We start from the raw sequence: 20968 nt of genomic DNA, 5'->3' as shown, positions 1-20968 counted from the left end.
GAAAGAGAGGGAGAGAAAGGCAGAGAGAGGGAGACAGAGGATCCTAAGCTGATAGCGCAGACCCCAGTGCGGAGCTTGAACTTGGGAACCCTGAGATCATGGCCTGAGCTGAAGTTGGATGCTTAGCCCACTGAGCCACCCAGGTGCCCCTTTTGTTTCTCCTAAGCCACTAAGCTTTGGGTAGCTTGGAATGAAAGAGGTAATTGAAACCAATGCATTCGGGAGATACTTAGCGCCAACTGTGAGTCCATCACTGGGATGGTTAATGTCAAGGAGCTTAGTCTATGGGTTGGAAGAAAGATACTTCGTACATTTTTCCAAGTGAAAAATTTGGAATGGGCAGTGAGCTTCACCGCATGCTGAGTTGTAGAGCGTTTTGTGTTAGGAGCGTTTACTTACGCTTACCATTGACCCTTTTATGTTTGTTTAACTGCCTCCCAGCTGTGGGTTGTTTTCTCTTTTTTAAGAGATGATAAACTTGAGGGCAGACAGGGAGTTGCTTTTCTCTTATGAGGAAGGAACACAGGCTAAAGATTAAGAGCGTGGATTTTGTGGAGTGCCTGGGTGGCTCAGTCGGTTGAGTGTCTGACTTCGGCTAACAGTCATGATTTCACTGTTGATGGATTTGAGCCCTGTGTCAGGCTCTGTGCTGACAGCTCAGAGCCTGGAGCCTGCTTCAGATTCTGTGTCTCCTTCTCTCTCAGCTCCTCCCCCACCTGTGCTCTGTCTCTCAAAAATAAATAAGTAAATAAAATTTAAAAAGAGCGTGGATCTTGCAATCAGGTAGGATTTTGTTCCATTTCCAAAGTATTGGCATTTACTAGTTGTGTTACTTGGGAGAAGTTTACTTCACTACCAGAGGAGGTGTGTGTGTGTGTGTGTGTGTGTGAGAGAGAGAGAGAGAGAGAGAGAGAGATCTCTTAACTACACACGTTTACCTCATGGAGTGTGACAGTTATCTAAGATGATGTTGCACAGGATCTGATGAGATAATATTTCAACTGCTTAAGTCACAGTCTTGTTGCCATCAAATTTCATTCCATTCGATGAAAAAGAAATGATGTCTCTCAAGAGTGTAAAGGCTGCCGTGGTGCACAAGTTTTTGGGTTCAGTCCATGGAATCTAGAACAGTGCTTGGCAGATACTGCCTCGCAAACATTTGTTGAATGATGAAGTGTGAAGTCTATTTGGGTGTAAGGTACTCTTGGTCTTTAGGTGTTCAGTAAGGGCTTGCGGGTTCCCCTCACTGCCTGTGGATTCCTACAGCTAGTCACTAGCCCCCAGCTACGTGGGTTCTTGTTCTGCCCAGGAAGGGCCGCACCTTGCAGATTAATGGCAGAACTGACAGTTTGAAGCGTCAGTGGGGAAACTGACATCAGAGGAGTTGCCGGTAAAATCAGGCGAAGTAAGCGAATTAGTCATGTGTCATTATAACCAAATCTGTAAGGCCTGCCGCCGTGGTTCCCTCTTAAATGAGGCGTTCTGTTAGACATTTCATTCCCTGCCTAGAACATCGGGAACTAAAGCTGAAATGATGGCCAGACTCTTGGAGAGAGAATGGAATTTGTGAAACCCGGATACAGTCTATGCCCTTCCTTCCCTCGTTCTCCTCGCTGGGTCCGGAAGGTGTTGGAGTTGTTTAGGGTTTTGCCACTTGAAATGTGGTCCATGGACCAAACAGCAGCTTCGGCATCTCCTGAGAGCTTATTAAGTACAGAGTCTCAGTTCCTTTCCCAGACCTATTAGATGAGAATCTGCATTTTTAACAGGATCCCCAGGTGGTGTCTGGGCTCATTAATCCTGTACTTGGGGGGGGGGGGTTAATTGGAAAGTTTTGGTTAGATGGTCCCTATCTTAAAGGGAAGGCAAAGCCGGGAGCCTGGTAGGGAAAGGACCTTTTTTGGACAGGAAGACACAACTACTGTTGTACGATGAACTTGGATCACTCACAAAGGTATTCACTGTTTCTGCTCAGGTTTTCTTCAGTACAAACTGGACTCAACCCATGTTACTTGATTACAGAGGATGAAGGATAGTACTCAGGACCCAGGGAAGGAGAGCAAATGCTTGTCCTAAGTTATTAATGGAATGAATGTCTTTGTCACGATATTGGTGAGGTACTGTGTCTTTAACTGTGTCACTGGTTGTGCTCTTCAAGAGAGGGAATGAGAGCTGACATTATGAAGTGCCTATTTACCATCAGTTAGAATACAAGGCGCCTTCTGCACATTACTCCATTTACTCCTCTTAGAACTTTTTGAGGCATCGGAGGTTTTGTGAGATTAACTTGCCCATGATCAAACTCCACATTCTCTGGCATCTAAAGCCTTGTAATGCCTTCATCCTGCACTGTGCTTTCTCATGGCATTGGGATCTGTTTTTCAAACTGATACCAAACTACCATTTAGGGAAGAATCTGAGCAAGAAAGAGTCTACTCCAAGACTCATGTTGGGTCCCTCAGGACGAGGTCTTAAATGCAGTCATGGTTGGTAAACTTTTGAATTTCATTGCATCACAAGCAGGCCAGGAGGCCATCGGCTAGGATTAGCTCATCCAGGTTACCTCTTTATTTTCCTGGGGACAAGAAAAAGTGCTGTCTAGTTCTGCATTTCTGACACCTACATTTGGTAAATACATGGACGCTATAAACACTTCTTATAGTATCATTGAAGAAGAACCCTGACACACAGCATCTAAGGCAGAAGGTCCTCAGACATGCGTCGCTTGAAAACTGTCTTCATGCTTTTTGCCATACACATGTGTTATTACTGTACTACTGACCTATTCTCCAGTAATGATTTCACTTTTAGAAAATTAAGTGTATTTTAAGAGCAAACTTCATATCATAATAAATGGAAACCTGAACTGTTTGCCATAAATAGTAAATATAAGCTTCTGAACCTGAGTTCTGTTGTCTCTTCATTAACAGTGCAATGAACTGCTGTTAGGGAAAAAACCCCCCAATAGTTCGGTACTGAGATCCAGAATCTGAAGGGTTGAAAGAGAATAAGAAAGGAAATGATTTTCTCAAAATGTGACTCACTATTATTTATTTCTGTTTCTGTATACCATCTAAATTCTTCTTTCTCACCTTGGCAAATATGACTGAAGATAAATATGTTTTTTTTTTAACGTTTATTCATTTTTTTTTAATGTTTATTTATTTTTGAGACAGAGAGAGACAGAGCATGAACGGGGGAGGGGCAGAGAGAGAGGGAGACACAGAATGGGAAGCAGGATCCAGGCTCTGAGCCATCAGCCCAGAGCCCGACGCGGGGCTCGAACTCACGGACCGTGAGATCGTGTCCTGAGCTGAAGTCGGATGCTTAACTGACTGAGCCACCCAGGTGCCCCAATGTTTATTCACTTTTGAGAGACAGAGACAGAGCATGAGTGGGGAAGGGGCATAGAGAGAGGGAGACACGGAATCTGAAGCAGGCTCCAGGCACCGAGCCATCAACACAGAGCCTGAAGTGGGGCTCGAACTCACAGCCAGTGAGATCATGACCTGAGCCGAAGTTGGACGCTCAACCGACTGAGCCACCCAGGCGCCCCAAGATAAATAGGTTTTTATGGTTGGAATTCTCTTTTTAGAGCAAGTAGTGCAGTTTACCACATTTGGGCTTCAGGTTTATATTGAGTTCATGTTAATTGGTTAGGAAGCAGACTGGCCCAAAGAACATAGGGCCATGGCAGGAACTGAATTTGAAGAATAAAATTTGAAGCTTGTGCTGGAGAATGGCCTGACAGCTACGTTCCTATGGTTTTCGAAGCCCTGGCTTAAGGATCGTTTCCCTTACCGCGGGGCTATTGCTTGGCAGGCAGCCATGGTAAGTGCTACCCTCCTTGAGGAACTTGTAGAACTTTGTAAGGGAAGAAGTTGGAGCTCTTGATTTAAATGTTAGTCTTCCATTCATAACTTCCTTGTCTTGACCTTTTTCCGTTTCTGACCATGGTAGAATGTTTACTCAACACCTGTCAGGTGTTTATGGTGCTTGGAGCAAGATAGAGAACTTGACTTGATTCTCTTACACTTTGTCATGGTTGACTCCTGTTAACGCTTGTCTTCTTCCTGCCTCAGATCACCTGCCAGTTCTTCCTCCTGTGTCTACCCCTTCCTCCCCCACTCCCCTGTCAAGAACCACCCCCCCCTGCAGCTTTCATCATCAGACACTTAGACTTTGGTCATTCTAGAACTACCTTTATAATATCTTCCTATATGTCTACCACCTGTACTGTGTTTTATTTATATGCTTTTTTTCAATCAAATGCTTTAATAAAAATATGTAAAATCATCAAGTTTATATGACGGCTAAGTTTTTCCAAATACTCATTTAAATCAACATGCAACTGGGGGGCGCCTGGGTGGCTTTGTTGGTTGAGCATCTGACTTTGGCTCAGGTCATGATCTCATGGTGTATGGGTTCAAGCCCCGTGTCGGGCTGTGTGCAGACAGCTCGGAGCCTGGAACCTGCTTCAGATTCTGTGTCTCCCTCTTTCTCTGCCCCTCCTACCCCCTCAAAAATAAACATTAAACAAATTTTTAAAAATGAACATACAACTGTTAACTTAAAAACATTGTGCATGTCATCATAGTGTCATTTCACATACCATTCCTTGCCTGTGTATTATTAATACCTTTGACCTATAGTAGTGGTTCTTAGCTGAAGCATTACATTAGATTCATGTAGGAAGATCATTTTAAAAAAGCAGTGTTCCAAGATTCACCAATTAAGCCAAAATGTTTAGGGATGGAAGTACAGGTACAGAGAGTTTTTCTGAAAAGTTTTTCAGGTGTGTCTAATGTGTAGTCCAAACTGGAAAACACGGAGCCTAGAATATAGTAAAAAAACTTTTGCTATCTTTAGTTTCTGCTTGTTTTAACCAATGCTTTACATTATTTCTGCATTAATCCTCTTAAAAATGCCATTTTTGGGACTTATCGGTTATACAGAAATAATTACGATGCTCTGAATAGTGTCAGCGTAAGGAACATTTTATTTTATTTATTTTTAAATGTTTGTTTATTTATTTTGAGAGAAAGAGAGCAGGCAAGTGGAGGAGGGGCAGAGAGAGAGAGAGATGGGGAGAGAGAATCCCAAGCAGGCTCCATGCCATCAGCCTAGAGCCTGACATGAGCCTCGATCTTGTGAACTGTGAGATCATGACCTGAGCCGAAGTCGGACACAACTGGCTGAGCCACCCAGGTCCCAGCATAACGAACACTCTAAATTTATGGTTTTGTGATACAGCTTTGGAATGAAGGTGAGTTCAGGTTCTAGGTTCTATTCTGTTGCCTGTTCAGTTGGAGATTGTAAGCAATTGATGACATTTTTCTGAGACTCAGTTAAGTCAGCTGTCAAGTGGAGAGACTAATCCCTGCCATGCATATATCCCAGAGTTATGTGAGAATCCCACTAGAAAATGTGTTTTTCAAATCCCCTATCAACTTTCTTAAGAGTAGCATTCATATAACTATTATCAATTAGTAAGTTGTAGGGGGAGATGAATAGTAGGGTAGGAAGAATTTGAGGAAAATGTATTTTCACATTACTGGAGGCGATTAAAAAATGACTTCTTGGTAATTACAATTATAGAATCTATTCCATATTTTCAGTCTTGGACTGCTCATAATTCTCAGAATGGGACAGCTGGGCTCATCTTAATGCTTGAACTGAACAATTGTTGCTAATTAAAGCTAAATCACAAAACACAAGCTGGTTCGATTATTGTGTCTAGAGGTTAGACTCCTTTTCGCTGTGTCTCAGTGTGTTTGTTTTGTTTTGTCCAGAGTGGGTTTGCTCTGGATTTGCCCTCATTTATGGGGGGAGTCCTTGGAAGTTGTACATTTCCACATTATTGGTAGAAATCTTGCTTTGTGGTAGATGGTGGTGGTTCAGATGGAGTTAGGTGGCTGAAGAGAGACTTCCACCCTCCCCATCTCCCACTGGATTTAGGGGTGCTCTCTGGATTTCTCTGTTACTGCAGTCATCAGCTACATTGGCAAGAACACAATTACGCCTGATAGAAACTTCAACTCAAAAATAGCTGGCCATTCTGGCTTCTGGGAACTCTGGGCTGAAAAAAGGGATCTCCTAGATGTAAGTAAATACCTTGAATTTGAGGACAAGTGTAGATTTGAGTGATTTGGAGAGTTTCCTGAATGTTTCCATTACTGACTTAGGTTTCTTGTTTGACCGGAATGTCCTAAGTCCCCACTAATAAGCTGAAAAGTTGAGAGGTTTTTGGTTTTGGTTTTCAAACGTGAAACAATGCAGATAATAAGTTACACCTGTCTTATATCTTCAGTGCATTTTCAGATCCATGATCTCATTTTATCCTTCTAACACTGTGAGGTAAACGGGAAAGGAATTTTCTTTCTTTGACACAAGTAAATGGTGCTGGCAAGTGAAGGTCCAGCTTTAAAGAACGGAGTCAGAAGGTGAGGGTTGAGAATCCTGGCTCCACTTATTAGCTGTGTCACATGGGCAAATGACTTAGCCTCTCTGAGCCACATTTTCCTGGATTATAATAATGGAAGACATGGGTAAATGAAGATTAGTAGGGTAACATGTGGAAAACTTTGTGAATTAGCACAGAGTTGCTAATTTGTAGCTGAGGTTCAGACTGGTTAAATGATGGGTTGTGGGTCAGAAAACTAGTTAGTCCACAGGACTCCTCATGTTTGATCATGTGGAAAAAGCTCTGACCTAGGTGCCACTGAGTGCTCATTTATTAGAGCCAGACCTGCTATGGACCATCCATGGTCTCTAGAGCTTACCCTGCCCCGTGCTTATGCTATTTAAATGTAACTAATTACAATGAAATGAATTAGAATAAAATAAAAATACAAATTAACTTCCATAGTCACGGTAGCCACATTTGAAGAGCTCAGGGAGCACCTGGGTGGCTCAGTCAGTTAAGCATGCGACTTTGGCTCAGGTTATGATCTCACGGTTTGTGAGTTTGAGCCCTGCTTCGGGCTCTGTGCTGACAGCTTGCTCAGAGCCTGGAGCCTGCTTCTGATTCTCTGTCTCCCCCTCTCTCTGCTCCTCCCATGCTCATGCTCTTTCTCTTTCTCTGTGGCTCAGTAATAAAAAAATGTTAAAAAAAGAAAAAGAGCTCAGTAGCCACGTGTGGCTGCTGGCTACCATATTGGATAGCTTGGCCATGGAACATTTCCGTCATCCCTGAAAGTGTTGCTCCAGCAGGTGGGTGAACCTTAAAGCCCACAGCTTACCTTTTGGGGGTTGGTAAAATTAGGGCCATTCAGAGGATGATCTTAGACTTACTCTAACTTCCTCTTCTAATACTGGCGTCTCTAATTTTCTGACTGACCTTTGACAAACTACTTAGCCTCTTTGAGCTTTGTTTTGATCATCTGTCAAATCGGTATCATGAAAGCCTCTTTACATACTTGCAAATATTACATGAGGTATGGTATGTAGTATGTTACTCCAAAGAGGGTCTATATGTGTTTAACAAATAACTTAACCCTTGCCCCTGGACCCATAAGTGGGGGCCGCTGTCTGTCTTCAGAGCCCCAGGTCTTCAAACACCACTGCAGTGTGGCCCTGCCTGTCCTTGGACGAGTGGCGACCTTAATTATGAAATTAAAATATGCCAATACAAGGATATTTTTCCTGTAATATAGTTTTGGCTTGAGGTGGATTTAATCTGAAGACAAGTGCCTGCATCTCTTGGCCCCGTCCTCTGGACATTTGGCCCTTTCTCTAGAGGATTTGGGCAAAGGCCTTGACTTAGGGAGAGGGTTTCCATGACCACTTCAGCTTTGGATAGGCCTGGGGTCAAATTCTCACCATCTACTTTTGTCGAGGGCTAAGCGTGGGTGAGCTTCTGGCTCCTTGTCTTTTACTAGCTCTTTATACGCATAGTGGGTCTTCAAAGAGAACTTCCCTGTTGCGTTAACCTTTCTGCTTCCCACCAATGAGATGCTCCATGCCTAGTCCCACGCAGAAGCTAAGAGACACTTGGGCAGCTTCCATGGTTCATTCATAAAGGGAAGAAATGCCAAAACATGGCTATAAAAATGATGGTATATTTTAAATATTTATGCCTAATCAATTAGTGCCTTTAATGTGTATGTAATATGCTGTATAGAGTGACCACCATTGTTACATAATTATGGTTTCCAAAAAAATATTATCAGTGTCCTGGAGGATGTGTGGTCTGGTAATGGGGCTCATGTGTAAAGTTGTAATGATTGCACAGTAATTTCAATCCAATCATTAGATCATAGTTACTGTATATCTAAGCTCAGTAAGAGCCAATGTCGGAAATCTCCATCTGCGGTCCTCTGTGCCTCAGAGGCCCCAGGACTGAAAGCTCTCAGAAGTCCTCATGATAGGCCTGAGAGTTCAAGTTTGATCTCAGAAGAACTAAAAAAAAATTTTAACAGCAAGGAACTTGGTTATTATTTTCATGCATGTCTCTTAGAAAAAGCAAATAAATCCGGGTTAAATCCTAAAGAAAACCTCATTTGCTTTCTGGCATAAGTATTTGCTCCTCTTTTCTTTATTATGTGGACTTATTTCCCCCATCTTGCTTTCTGCTTCAGTAGTTACTGATTTATGAATGATGTTTACTTGTACTCCCCTTTGAAGTTGTGAAAATTACACAGAGTCCTGGTCTCCAAATAATGTTGAGGGCAAGTGCGGCTCTCTGAGGTCTCTGTGAAATGCCTTCAAAACCACTGGTGAGCGTTGCTGTTCTGAATTTTCTGTCTTTTAAAATCGGTTCACATCATTGGGATTAAAAGAATTTGAACGGACCACAAGATTGAGACAGCGTGATTCCAGATTTGAATGCTTTTCTGTAAATATTTTCTTTTTAGATTAAATGTGTGTTAAATCAAATTGAAGGGTTTGGCGACCAGTGTTTTAAATGAATCCTTTCTCTGTCCCTCCTTCTTCTCCTCTTCCCCTGGACTATCTTCTTCTTCACTTATGCCTGTACGCATATCCTTGCTCCCACTCCTAGAGTGGATGAAACCTTAGTTGGGAGCATTTCCTACATAGGTAACTTTGCCAGATCATGTAACCTCTATCTGTCTTGGTTTTCCGGGTTGGTAAAAGGGGAGTCGTGATGGTTCTCTAGCCCCAGAAGGTAAGTGCCATAGGTACCATTTGTAAGTTGGTGGGAGGGTTAAATAAGATAATACATAAAAGTGCTTTGAGTAGCACCTGGCACCCAGGGTGTGCTCCATACATTGTCATTATTGTTTTCTTATTAGTTTTATCATCCTTTTATTTATCAAATACTCATTGAATGCCTTAAAAATTTTTTTTAATGTATATTTATTTTTGAGAGACAGAGAGCATGAGTGGGGGAGGGTCAGAAAGAGGGAGACACAGAATCGGAAGCAGGCTATAGGCTTTGAGCTTTCAGCACAGAGCTCGATGTGGGGCTCTAACCCCGAACTGTGAGATCATAACCTGAGCTGAAGTCAGATGCTTAACTGACTAACCCACACAGGCACCCCGTTGAATGCCTTTTTAAAAAGTTTATTTATTTATTTTGACAGAGAGAGAGAGAGAGAGAGAGAGAGAGAGAGAGAGAATATGAATCCCAAGTAGGTTCTATGCCTAGCATGGAGCCCAGTGTGGGGCTTGATCCCATGAACTGTGAGATGATGACCTGAGCCAAAATCAATAGTCAGATGCTTAACTGACTGAGCCACCCAGGTGCCCCTATTTGCAAAGTTACTCTTTTTTAAAAAACTTTTTAAAATTATTTTTATTTATTTCTGAGAGAGAGAGAGAGAGAGAGAGAGAGAGAGAGAAAGAGAGAGAACATAAGAGGGAGAAGAGCAGAAGAGAGGGAGACACGGAATCCAAAGCAGGCTCCAGGCTCTGAGCTGTCAGCACAGAACCTGATGCAGGGCTCAAACTCACGAACTGCGAAATTATGACCTGAGCCGAAGTCGGACACTTAACCAACTGAGCCACCCAGGCACCCCAAAGTTATTCTTAATGTATTGGAATTAGCACATGAAATGAAACCTGTATACTATTCATCTTACAGGACATTGTTTTTTTTTTCTATTGATGTGTTCCAGATTCTACTCATATTTAATTAACTTAAAAACAAATGATTGCCTTATCTTAGTAGAAGAGTTAGTATTTGCAGAGATCCTTAGGTTCAGCTGAAGAAATAGATTCTATAAATACATTTACAACTTACACTATTTTTATCCATAGATGAGTTGGGGGGCGTGCACCTGAAGTTGTCACTTGCATCTGAATCAGGGCCATACTTAGCAGAAGTATGTAATTAAGGTAAAAGGATTGGAACAGGCCAGCCATTCCTAAAATTAGCACTTGCTTTGATGTTCCCCAGGTGCAAGTGCACACATCCCTGGTCCTTTCACCTTTACTGCACTTGATTTCTTTTTCTAGGCTGTATGTGTGCTTTACCGGGATTGCAACAAGTTTGGTTCTGGCTCAGATTGGGGAACTGAGATTGTTTTCTTCCGGGGCTCATTAATCACATTTGAAACTTCATTTGGAACTTTAGAAGCTTGTTAAAATACGCTTTTAAGGATAAGCATTACGTTACTTATGTTTAACTATGAGAGTCCATAAAGCTATTTCTTCTTTTAAGCTGTTTTTGGGTGGATGCTTGGAGAATTATGTTGTATTCGTTGGCTGCCCTTTCTTTTACGTGAAGGTAGGCGGTGCCATCCAGGAAGGGCTTTTAAGCTGACCTGTCAAGGAGTACCAGTACAGCTACAGATTCCACCGTGGCTACCTAAAATTTAAAAAAAAGTGATTGCAGGGGCGCCTGGGTGGCTCAGTCGGTTAAGCGTCCGACTTCGGCTCAGGTCACGATCTCGCGGTATGTGAGTTCGAGCCCCGCGTCGGGCTCTGTGCTGACTGCTCAGAGCCTGGAGCCTGTTTCAGATTCTGTGTCTCCCTCTCTCTCTGACCCTCCCCCGTTCATGCTCTGTCTCTCTCTGTCTCAAAAATAAATAAACGTTAAAAAAAAAATTTAAAAAAAATAATAAAAAAAATTAAAAAAAGTGATTGCGTTATCTTAGTGGAAGAGTTAATACTTACAGAGATCCTTAGGTTCAACTGAAGAAATAGGTTCTATAAGTATGTTTACAATCTATGCTAATTTTATCCGCTTTGGGGGGTGAAGTCCTTGGTCTCTCTGCTCTTACTGGTGTGCACCTTGGGCAAGTATGGCAAGGTGTCTTGTGCTTTAGTATCCTGAGTAAAATGGAGACCAGAGCACTACTTCTCTCATAAGGTTGTTATGAGGATTAAATTGAATGACACAGCAGAGATGAGTAAGTCAATTGGCACAGGAAGCTTAAGATGTAAGCAATTATTCCCCAGAGAAGGGATTTCAGGGCAGGGAGTAGGCACTTGCCTTGGGTGCAAAATTTAAGGGGCACCAATGACCTCAATATTTTTTCAAAATACCCACTTTTTCATCAGCTCAGGAGCCAACCCCGCACGTATATGGCCCCAGCTCAGTCCTATCACGCTGTTCCTAGTCCTGGCTGTCACTCAGGTCACCCAGGGCCACGGGCTTGGTGGCTTTTTCAGGAACGGCCATCAGTTTGTGCTGACTGGTTCCTCTTGAGTCACCAACACATACTTTCAGAATGACTCTCTGGGGCCAAGGGTGCAGCTGAATGCTGGAATATTGCTGAGCTCACAGTCTGTAAGGAGACTAATTGTGCATCCTTGGTCTTATGGCCTGGTGCTAGAACCGTCTGAGCTATGCAGCTCCAGGCTGTGGAGTAAGTGTCCTAGTAACACGTAAGGTATTCACTTATTAAGAACTCCTTTGGACCCGATATCAAATTTATCAATGTAGCTATTTAGACAGGTGAGGTTATGGTTCCCAATTCCTAATGTTGACTTGCTCTCTGAAAACACAACAAAACGAGGAATAGGGAAAGAGAAAGAATATTCCAGAAGAGCCCTCACTTGGGTGTTTTAAGGCTGTAGTGAAACAGAGGTGTGCCATTACAGTTCCCTGAGGTGAAGAAAGCCATGACTTGTACCAGCACATCCTCACAGAAGTTAATCAGGTTTCCTTTGGGTTGCTGGGCTACTTTGCTTTGAGGAAAAATAGCACTACCCTGAAGAGTAAAAATAGCTGAAACCACATGTCCCAGGGAGCTTTCAGCCAATTGCTCCTGAAGGAAAGTGAATCTGACCGCTGGAAAGGTTTTTGTTGGATGGTGTTTTGATTAAGCAACATACTTCCCAGACCTAGGAATGTGATCTCTTAGAGATAGAAATACTGTGGCCTGAATAGAAGCTGGAGTAGCAGGAAGGGCTTGTAGGCTGAGGTTTGCCTTGTTGGAAAGATTAGTTTAGAAAATTGGATTAGGCTTACTGTTCAATTTTTACTGTTCCACAGATCTTGAGATCTCTGGGTGTTGCTGTGGCAAAAAACTGGATGTTCTCTCTAACTTGAGTTCTTTTTCTGGAATTAAAAAAGGTGGGGGGGGGTGGGGATTGAGTGAGTCAAGTGGATATTTGGGTTCTGTGAATGAAGAAGGAGATGTTTTCTGGATCCTTAAAACCATTGCAGTGCGAATGAAGGAATGTAGAGTGAGTCACCTGTGGTGTTGGATTTCACATTACACTTGAAGAAGTTGAGTACACTGGTGGGGTGGAGGGTGGGATCCCTAAGTTGGAAGGATTTGGGGGTGAGTAGAGAAGGCAGGCGACCTGGGGTTGTGGATGAGTGAGCTTCCCTCCTGTTGCAGCCCTCTCTTTTAAGCATTCTAGGCTCTGGGAGATTGAGCACTGGCTGGAACACAGAGGGTCCCTGATCTGATGGGAAGGCAGCAGGATGTGATGATTAAGAGCATGGATTCTAGAGCCACACACTTAGAGGTTTGAATCCTAGTTTTACCATTGAGTAGTTCTGTGTCTTGGGTGGATAACTGAACCTCTTTGTGCTTCATTCATTTGCACGCTGAGGATAACTGTTACCTGCCAAGTTGGGTTATTGTGAGAAGCAAGATACTTAGATGTATACTTGGCCCCTAGTAAGTCTAATATACACTATAAACCCTAGCTTTTGTGAACTATTACTGTAGACCTTATACTCTTATGTGCACCTGTATGTCTGGTGATAGGCATGTTAATGAATGCAGACAAAAATAACCAGATGTGCAACAGGGGATAATGGGATGCAATATCAGATAGGCTGGTCAGGAAGGCCTCCTGGGGAATGTGGTCTTTGAGATGGGACCTGGATTCCTAGGAGTCTACCTCATGATGATCTCTGGGGGCAGAGGGAGCCAACAAAGCCCCTGAGGGGAAAAGACCTCTAGTGAGTTTGAGGAAGAGCTAGGAGACCATGGTGGCTCCAGTGGCACACTCAGGGACAATGGCTTGAACACAAGGCAGCAGCCAGATTGAGTAGGGTTTTGTAGACCTTGGAGGTGAACTTGGATTTTATAGTAAGGATAGTGGGACTTCAACTGAACAGTGACATGGTCTGGTTTTTGAAAAAGCTACTCTGGAACCCCTCTACCTGAGTGTGCCTTCAGGATGAAGTCACGTGGAGTGCCCGCACATTGAGGGTGACTGTGACCCTGGAACTAATATTGACAGCCTTCTAAGTATGCCATTTGTGGGGGTGGCATTTGGGGGGCCACAGGGTTAGACTCTATGAAGAACCTCTGGTCTATCTCTTCCCCTGCTGAGATGCACAAATTAAATGGAAGGAAACCCTATAATGCCACCATCACTGATAAATAAGGATTGAACATCACTATGAGGCCCAGGGTTAAGTGCTTTAATTGACATATTGGTTTCCTGGAATTAGAGAATTTGAAAGGTTGCCTCCTGGAGTGGTTTTCCTTTCTTGTTACCTTGAAATAGTCAAAGGATTTCTGTTTCAAAATACCTGTGAGAGATACCACTGAGAATGAAGGTGGTGTTTGAGGATACCTCCTGCCTTGGTTTCTTTCGAACAAAGCAAGTGCAAAGTGCATGATTTGAATTAGGGCAGGGAATAAAGATTCTACTAATTTAGGATCTCGCTGCACAACTTGTAATGCATCTTCATGGTTTACATATCCTCTAAGCTAAGTATGTTTTGATCCATTTTTGTATGTAATTGAGTTTGGTTCAAAAAAGTAGCAAAGTCAAATGCAAGAATAATTAACTCTAGAATGCGATCAAAAAAAAATTTTTTTTTTTTACCAGCAATAAACTCACTGATGAGAAAGGTCTTCTATATAAATTTTGCATGACCTGCATTTTAACACCCCTCCTCCCCGCCCCGACTCTTTAAAAAGTCTTGTACAATAAATTGCATCATTTGAAGGTGTTGGCGATGATTTAATTGTGAGTATCTTATGACTGGACAGCTCTTAGAATATCACCTAGTGTCCCATATGGGCTGGCCAGGGAGGGGCAGCTAGGGGTGACAGCCCACACAGAGAGACACTGTTGAGTTTACCAGATGCTTCTGGCTTCATAGCAATGGGAGTAGAGCTATGATAAAGTGCTTGCCAAGGGCAATGTTGGAGGCACCAGGATCGGAAGCAGCCATCAATACAGACTGCTCCTCAGGATAGAGACCCTCTCCATCACTGGCATTTGTTTCTCCTTAGTTCCAGCTTAAAAATACGATTTGAAGTTCTTTGTATTAGTATATGCTGGCCACTGCCACTATCCACCGGAAACATTTAAAACAAGGGTACCAACTAAGGGTATCCAGGGGCTAGATTGAGTCACGGAAATGCTCAGACTAAGGAGCGTCAACATCTGTCAGTTATGACTTAGTTTTAATTCAGGTCTGAGTGACATTTGATGACAGATGCAGAAACACAGAGAAATCAATGCAAAGCTTTTGGTGATGTAAAAAACCATCTTCCAATTCAGACTTGGGTAACAAGGCATGCTAGGGAAGTGTTTGATTCTATTTGATGCTGTGTGTGAAATGTAACGTGTTTATACGAGGGCTGGAGACAAGAGGCCATTTTGTGGTCTGCACTCCTTTTTCGTTTACCACCAGCCTCTGCTACAGACGGAGATGTGATTTTGGAAATTTGCCTTTTGGGCACTGATGTGTTTGCTGAGTCAAGTACTGAATTTTTAGAATGAAAATCATGAGTGCCGTTGAGTTGAAAGTTAGGCAGCAGGAGCATTTCAATCATTTTTGGATCAAGAAGAAAATCAACTTTGACATTTCTCATAGTTACCTTTTCTTGTTTATAGATACATCCATTTTTACCTTAGCAACATAACACAAATGATTTGTAGAAGGTTTTGCAACTATGCAAAAATCACTGCCTGTGATGCTGTGTTAATTTGTCACTGTCTGAGCATGGCTTTAGGCCTGGGAAGATTTGGTGATTTCAAAGTTTACAGTCTCCATGAATGAATGATTCCCAGTGATTCCCGGCATCTATACAGTTGTCTTCTTCCACACTGTCAGGGTTCATCTTTGTGGCCAATAGCATAGTAGAGGTGATGGTATGTCACTTCCAAGATGATGTTATAAAAGTTTGCCTTCTATCCTGGGCATTCTTTATCTTTCCCTCTCTCGTGGATCCCTCATTCTGGGGAAATCCACTTGTGAGTAGACCTATGGAGAGGCCCATGTGGTAAGAAACTGAAGTCTCCTACCAGTAGCCATGTGTGTGGGCTTGGAAGAATATCCTACAGACCTAGTCATGCTGTGCTTGACTGCAGTCATCTAGCTAACTAACCCATAGTTAGTGGGTCACTAACCGTGAGATAATAAGTGTTGTTTGAAGTCAACAAGTTTGGGGCAATTAGTTATATAATAGTAGGTAACTAATACAAATTGATAACATTAAATTGGGTAGCTTATGTACCATTCATCCATCCATCCATGTGTCCACCCACCCAAGGACCTATCTACCCACTCCATCCATCCATCCATCCATCCATCCATCCATCCATCCATCCATCTTACTCTAAATGCTTTCAACAAATGTTTGAGGACCTACTCTGTCCTAAGCACTGTGCTGGTTATGAGGATGCTAAAGTGAATGCCATGTTTTTATTTTTGAAGGTGAGAGAGACAGAGTGTGAGTGCGGGAGGGACAGAGAGAGAGAGAGAGAGAGAGAGAGAGGGAGAGAGACACAGAATCCGAAGCAGGCTCCAGGCTCTGAGCTGTCAGCACAGAGCCCCACTCGAGGCTTGAACTCACAAACCGTGAGATCATGGCCTGAGCTGAAGTGGGATGCTTAACCAACCGAGCCAGCCAGGCACCCCTTTAATCCATGTTTTCAAGGAGCAAAATACCTACTTTTCTCTAGCAAAACTGTAGTTGAATGCTGCCTTGCCACTTTCCTAGGATTAAATTTGAATTTTAAAAGTAAATAAACGTATAAAGTTTTTATTTTTCTGTATCTCTCCTTTTTTAGTGTTCTTTATGGCTAATTCAGAGCAGAGAACAATGCATAATAATTGAAATCACATGTGGTATACACTATGAAAATGGATTTTTAGGTGAGCTTAATGCAAGATGTATTTTTTGTCTCTAAGCAATCTGAGAAAGAAAAACTGATTTGAGCCAAATCAATACATAATAGTAAATATTAATATTGATAGAGTACCTTCTCTATGCAGCTTCTGTAATAAGCAATTTATGTATTTCTTCTGTTAATCTTCACAAGGAATTATAATTATTATCCCTACTTTATTGGTGATGAAACTAAGGTTTAGAACAGTTAATTAGCACAAAATCCAAAAGTCAATAAGAGTTGCAGGTGAGTTTCAAAGCCTTATCTTAAGATCGTTCTCTGCCATACATAAATATATCTATGTTTGTGTGCTGATAGAAAATACCTTGCTACATGTTTCAGGAGTTGATAGTTTTTCCAGGATACACCCAGTTGTAATGTTTGCTCTGTGTCATTGGCCAAATTTGCATCAAAATATGGGGACTGCAACAGTCAGAACTGTCTGTGTATCCATCTATATTTATTTGCTTTCTTATTTACTTTGAGTCAGAACTTTAAATGGGGTATCTTATCACATCCTGCGCAACCCAAAAGAACTTTCTGGCACTGCCTGTATAAAGGTGCTGAAATACTGGGTTGACTTTATCTCATTAAATTGCCATCACTCGGGGCGCCTGGGTGGCGCAGTCCGTTAAGCGTCCGACTTCAGCCGGGTCACGATCTCGCGGTCCGTGAGTTCGAGCCCCGCGTCGGGCTCTGGGCTGATGGCTCGGAGCCTGGAGCCTGTTTCCGATTCTGTGTCTCCCTCTCTCTCTGCCCCTCCCCGTTCATGCTCTGTCTCTTTCTGTCCCAAAAATAAATAAAAAACGTTGAAAAAAAAAATTAAAAAAAAAAATTGCCATCACTCTTAGGAGGAGGAGCAGAGAGGAGTGGGCTAAGGTTTCTCCAGGTAGAGGAAAAGCCCTCTTACCTTCTTTCTTCAGGAAGCTGTATTCACATACTTAATAAATGCTGATTGTCAATAGTTGAGTGTAGGGTCACTTTTCTTCCTTTTGTTTTTCCTTCCTCTTCATTATCACTGTCATCAGCTGCAGCCTGTCTCAACCAATCCTAACCTTTCAGAGGAGGTCATAATGATTTTAACAGGACAACAAGAGATTTCAGGCTGAACAGAAACTTCAAATAAAATTTAGGGAACAAAATGGTTCTAGCCAAGTGAAGGTCACATGGTGCTGACTGCCCGGGAAGTTACATAATAGAAACTGAGTTAAAAGGAATACCTACTTTACTAATTCATTTACAAGTGAAATAGAAGAAGCAACAAATGTGTATATCAAGTGCATGTGACCTATACATAGGCTAGTGGAATGTTAGTGCGTCAGAAAATGTTTAAAATTGCCAACAAGATTTCAGCTTTTGGTGACTATCTTTCTAAGGTATTTATATTCCCTGCTTCTTCTTGCAGTAGTTAACAATTTGAATTTAAACCAATGGCACTGTGTCATAAATCTTTTACTGATAGCTCTTAATACTTCTTTCTCTGCTGCTGGTGTGTATGCTCTTTGTATCTGCTACCTTATGTCCCTGTCAGTTTCCCAAATGAGGGACAGGAACTGCTTTGCCGTGTGATGTGGCAGAATTAGGGAGTGATTTAACTGCATGGGTAGAGCACATGAGCCTTAGAAAGTCTCAAATACCTTCCCTTTCTTCCTCTAGAATCATCCTTTTCCTGGCTCTTACCCCGCTCATCTCCTGGGTAGAGTCTTTTCCCATTTGCCCTTGGATTTCCTTCTCCTTCTTGCTGGGTGTAGCACGATAATTGAATGTGCCTAGAGAAAACTTGATTGAGCTGGGAGCATAGCTGGCTAAGAAACCATTCCTTGTCCTTGGTCATTTGGTCATTTGGTATAGGGATGAAAGGAAGCTAGAGTAGGGCATACAGCTGCTCAAAGCCCAAGGAAACATATCCAGCAAGAAGCTGGGATGGTTTCCTTCCAGGAGGATGCACGAAGGCATTTGTGTCTTATGGAAGAGACTGTATGCCTGAGACTCTCGTTCATGAATCTTTGTGGATGATGACAGGGCTTCGGCGAGTGGTCTGATTGTTCATGGTTTGGTTTCTTTGAATTGCATAAAAACATGTGCTTAACTTGGATACACGTTTTATTTTCTCCCTGGGTAAAGGGTGTCAGATAGTGACTTTGTTGGCTGCTAGCTCAGAATGACTGCCCGGGACTACCGAAAGAAATTTTAGAAGGAGAATGCCGAGTGAGGCCCCACGTGCCTCAGGGAACATTTCAAGTTGGATCCTTTTGAAATGAGATGGTCTCCTGAAATGATGATGAGTTAGGAGAAGTGCTAAGATCTGTATTCCTCAGGTTCTACATAATTTAAAAACATAAGCCACAGACAGGCCTTTAAGGAATGAAGCACAATTCTACATTGGACTCCACCTTCTTCAAGGCTCTGAGGCCTAGTGGGCCTTCTGAATAATGATTCATAACAGTTCACAGTTGAGGGCATTATATTTAACAGAACTGATATCTGTAATTCTAGAATGCAACTGATCTTGAAGCACTTTTGTGGCAGGTATTCATTATATTTTGATGATTCTTTTGGTGGCAAAGCCATGGCCATTGGAACTCATTGTGTCTGGTAGCTCTTGTTATCAATATGCTGTGTAACAAATTGCCCCCAAAAACTCACGGCCTACAAGGATGTCCTTCCCTCAGTCACAAGTTTGTTGGGTGGCTTTATGTCGGCTGTGGGTTGTTTGGTCTTGACTCCAGAGTATGAGGTTAGAGTGGGGTTGAGGTTGAGTTTGTTCTATTTCCTCTTTCTTCTCTGAGTAGCGGCTCCTCTGACATACTCTTCTCATAGTGAATCACCAGAGCGTAAGAGGCCAAGCCACACTGCAGAAGACTCTGCTTGTGTCGTGTTATGCCTGGTAACATTCTATTGGCCAAAGCAGATTGCATGGCAAAAACTGACATTAATGGTGCAGGCAAGTGTACTCTGTCTATATTGGAAAAAACTGCAGAGTTCCATGACAAAGAGCATGGGCATATAATTTTAAAACAGAGACAACATGGATCAGGAGCAATGGTTTGGTCTACCATACTGTATGAAGGTTTCCTGGTTCTTCCCTTCCTTCCCTCTTCCTTCCTCCCTCTGTTTTCTTTCCTTCTCTTCTCTCTTCTCTCCTCTCTCCTCGTCTTCCCTCCCCTTCCCATCCCTCCCCTTCCCACCCCTCCCCTTCCCATCCCTCCCCATCCCATCCCATCCCATCCCATCCCATCTACATAATGTAAAAAATGCCATTTCTACCATTTCTAGATGCACAGCTCCTTCTTTGACACTAACTACATGCTCATGGTGGTGCAACCATCACCATTGTCCATCCCCAGAACTTTTTCAGCTTTCTAAACTGAAACTCTGTACTCACTAAACACTAACTCCCTATTCCCCCTCCCCGAGCCGCCCCTGGTAACTGCCATTGTAATCTGTGTGTCTATGAACTTGACTCTCCTAGGTACCTCTTTGAGTAGAATTGTACAATAGTTATCCTCTTGTAACTGGTTAATTTCACTTAGCATGTCTTCAGGATTCATCCTTGTTGTAGCATGGGTCAATTGCTTTCATTTTAAGGTTTATATATATATTTCGTTATATGTATATACTACATTTCATTTATCTGTTCATCCATTGATGGATACTTGGGTTATTTCTATGTCCTGATTGTTCATTGCTGAATTTTCACCTTCCCTATTGGCTGGGACAATCTGACTTTGTTGAATAATCTTTTCCATCCCTGCTCCTGGGTCTAACCTTGTCCATTTATTTATTCATTAATTTAACAAATACTTGTTAAGCATCTACTGTGTGCCAGCAGCTGTTGTAAAGGACCCTGAAGTCACTCCGTACTTAGAATTGTGCTGTCCTATTTGTAGCCAATGGTTACATGTGGCTATTGAAACAGAACTTAATTAAAGTGAAATAAAAATTAAAAATGCAGTTCCTCAATTGCAGTGGCTGTATTTCAGGTGATAAATAGTGACGTGTGGCTGGTGGCTATTGTATTAGTGCTGACTTAGTATAGGGAAAGCCATGTAGCCGTGATTCAGTGAAAACCCTTTCTGGAAAATCCTCTTAAACCGCAAGACTATGAAGGGGTCACCTTGCGAGTGCAAGCTTGCCATAGTTAATTTGACCAGGTTTGAACAAGCCAGCCAATGAGAGGTATTTCTCAACACCTAGGGAGGGTAAATCGAACAAGTGACTGAGTTTTTCTAGGTCATTGACAATTTGACCCTCCAGGAGGCATTTGGCAGTGCCTGGAGGTAGTTCTGATTGTCACAGCTTGCAGGGAGGTGTTACTGGCATCTTGTCGACTGGGTAGAGGCCACGTGTGCTACTAAACACTCTGCATTGCACAGCATCGTCCTTCTGACCCCAAATAAAGACCCGTATGGTCCCAAATGCTAATTATTTGAAGCTTGAGATTCTTCCTGTTCCTGGTAAAGTG

The 20968-nt window shown here is 42.5% G+C and overlaps 1 protein-coding gene across 16 annotated transcripts in view; it reads left to right on the top strand.

Moving 5' to 3' along the window:
- MAGI1 (membrane associated guanylate kinase, WW and PDZ domain containing 1) overlaps nt 1–20968 on the top strand; it is a 632114-nt gene that overhangs the window by 41217 nt on the left and 569929 nt on the right. The window lies entirely within an intron of this gene.

This window comes from Panthera onca, chromosome A2 (assembly GCF_046562875.1).
Source record: "Panthera onca isolate mPanOnc1 chromosome A2, mPanOnc1 haplotype 2, whole genome shotgun sequence".
NCBI lineage: Eukaryota > Metazoa > Chordata > Mammalia > Carnivora > Felidae > Panthera > Panthera onca.
This window is presented reverse-complemented; position numbering and strand designations above follow the sequence as displayed.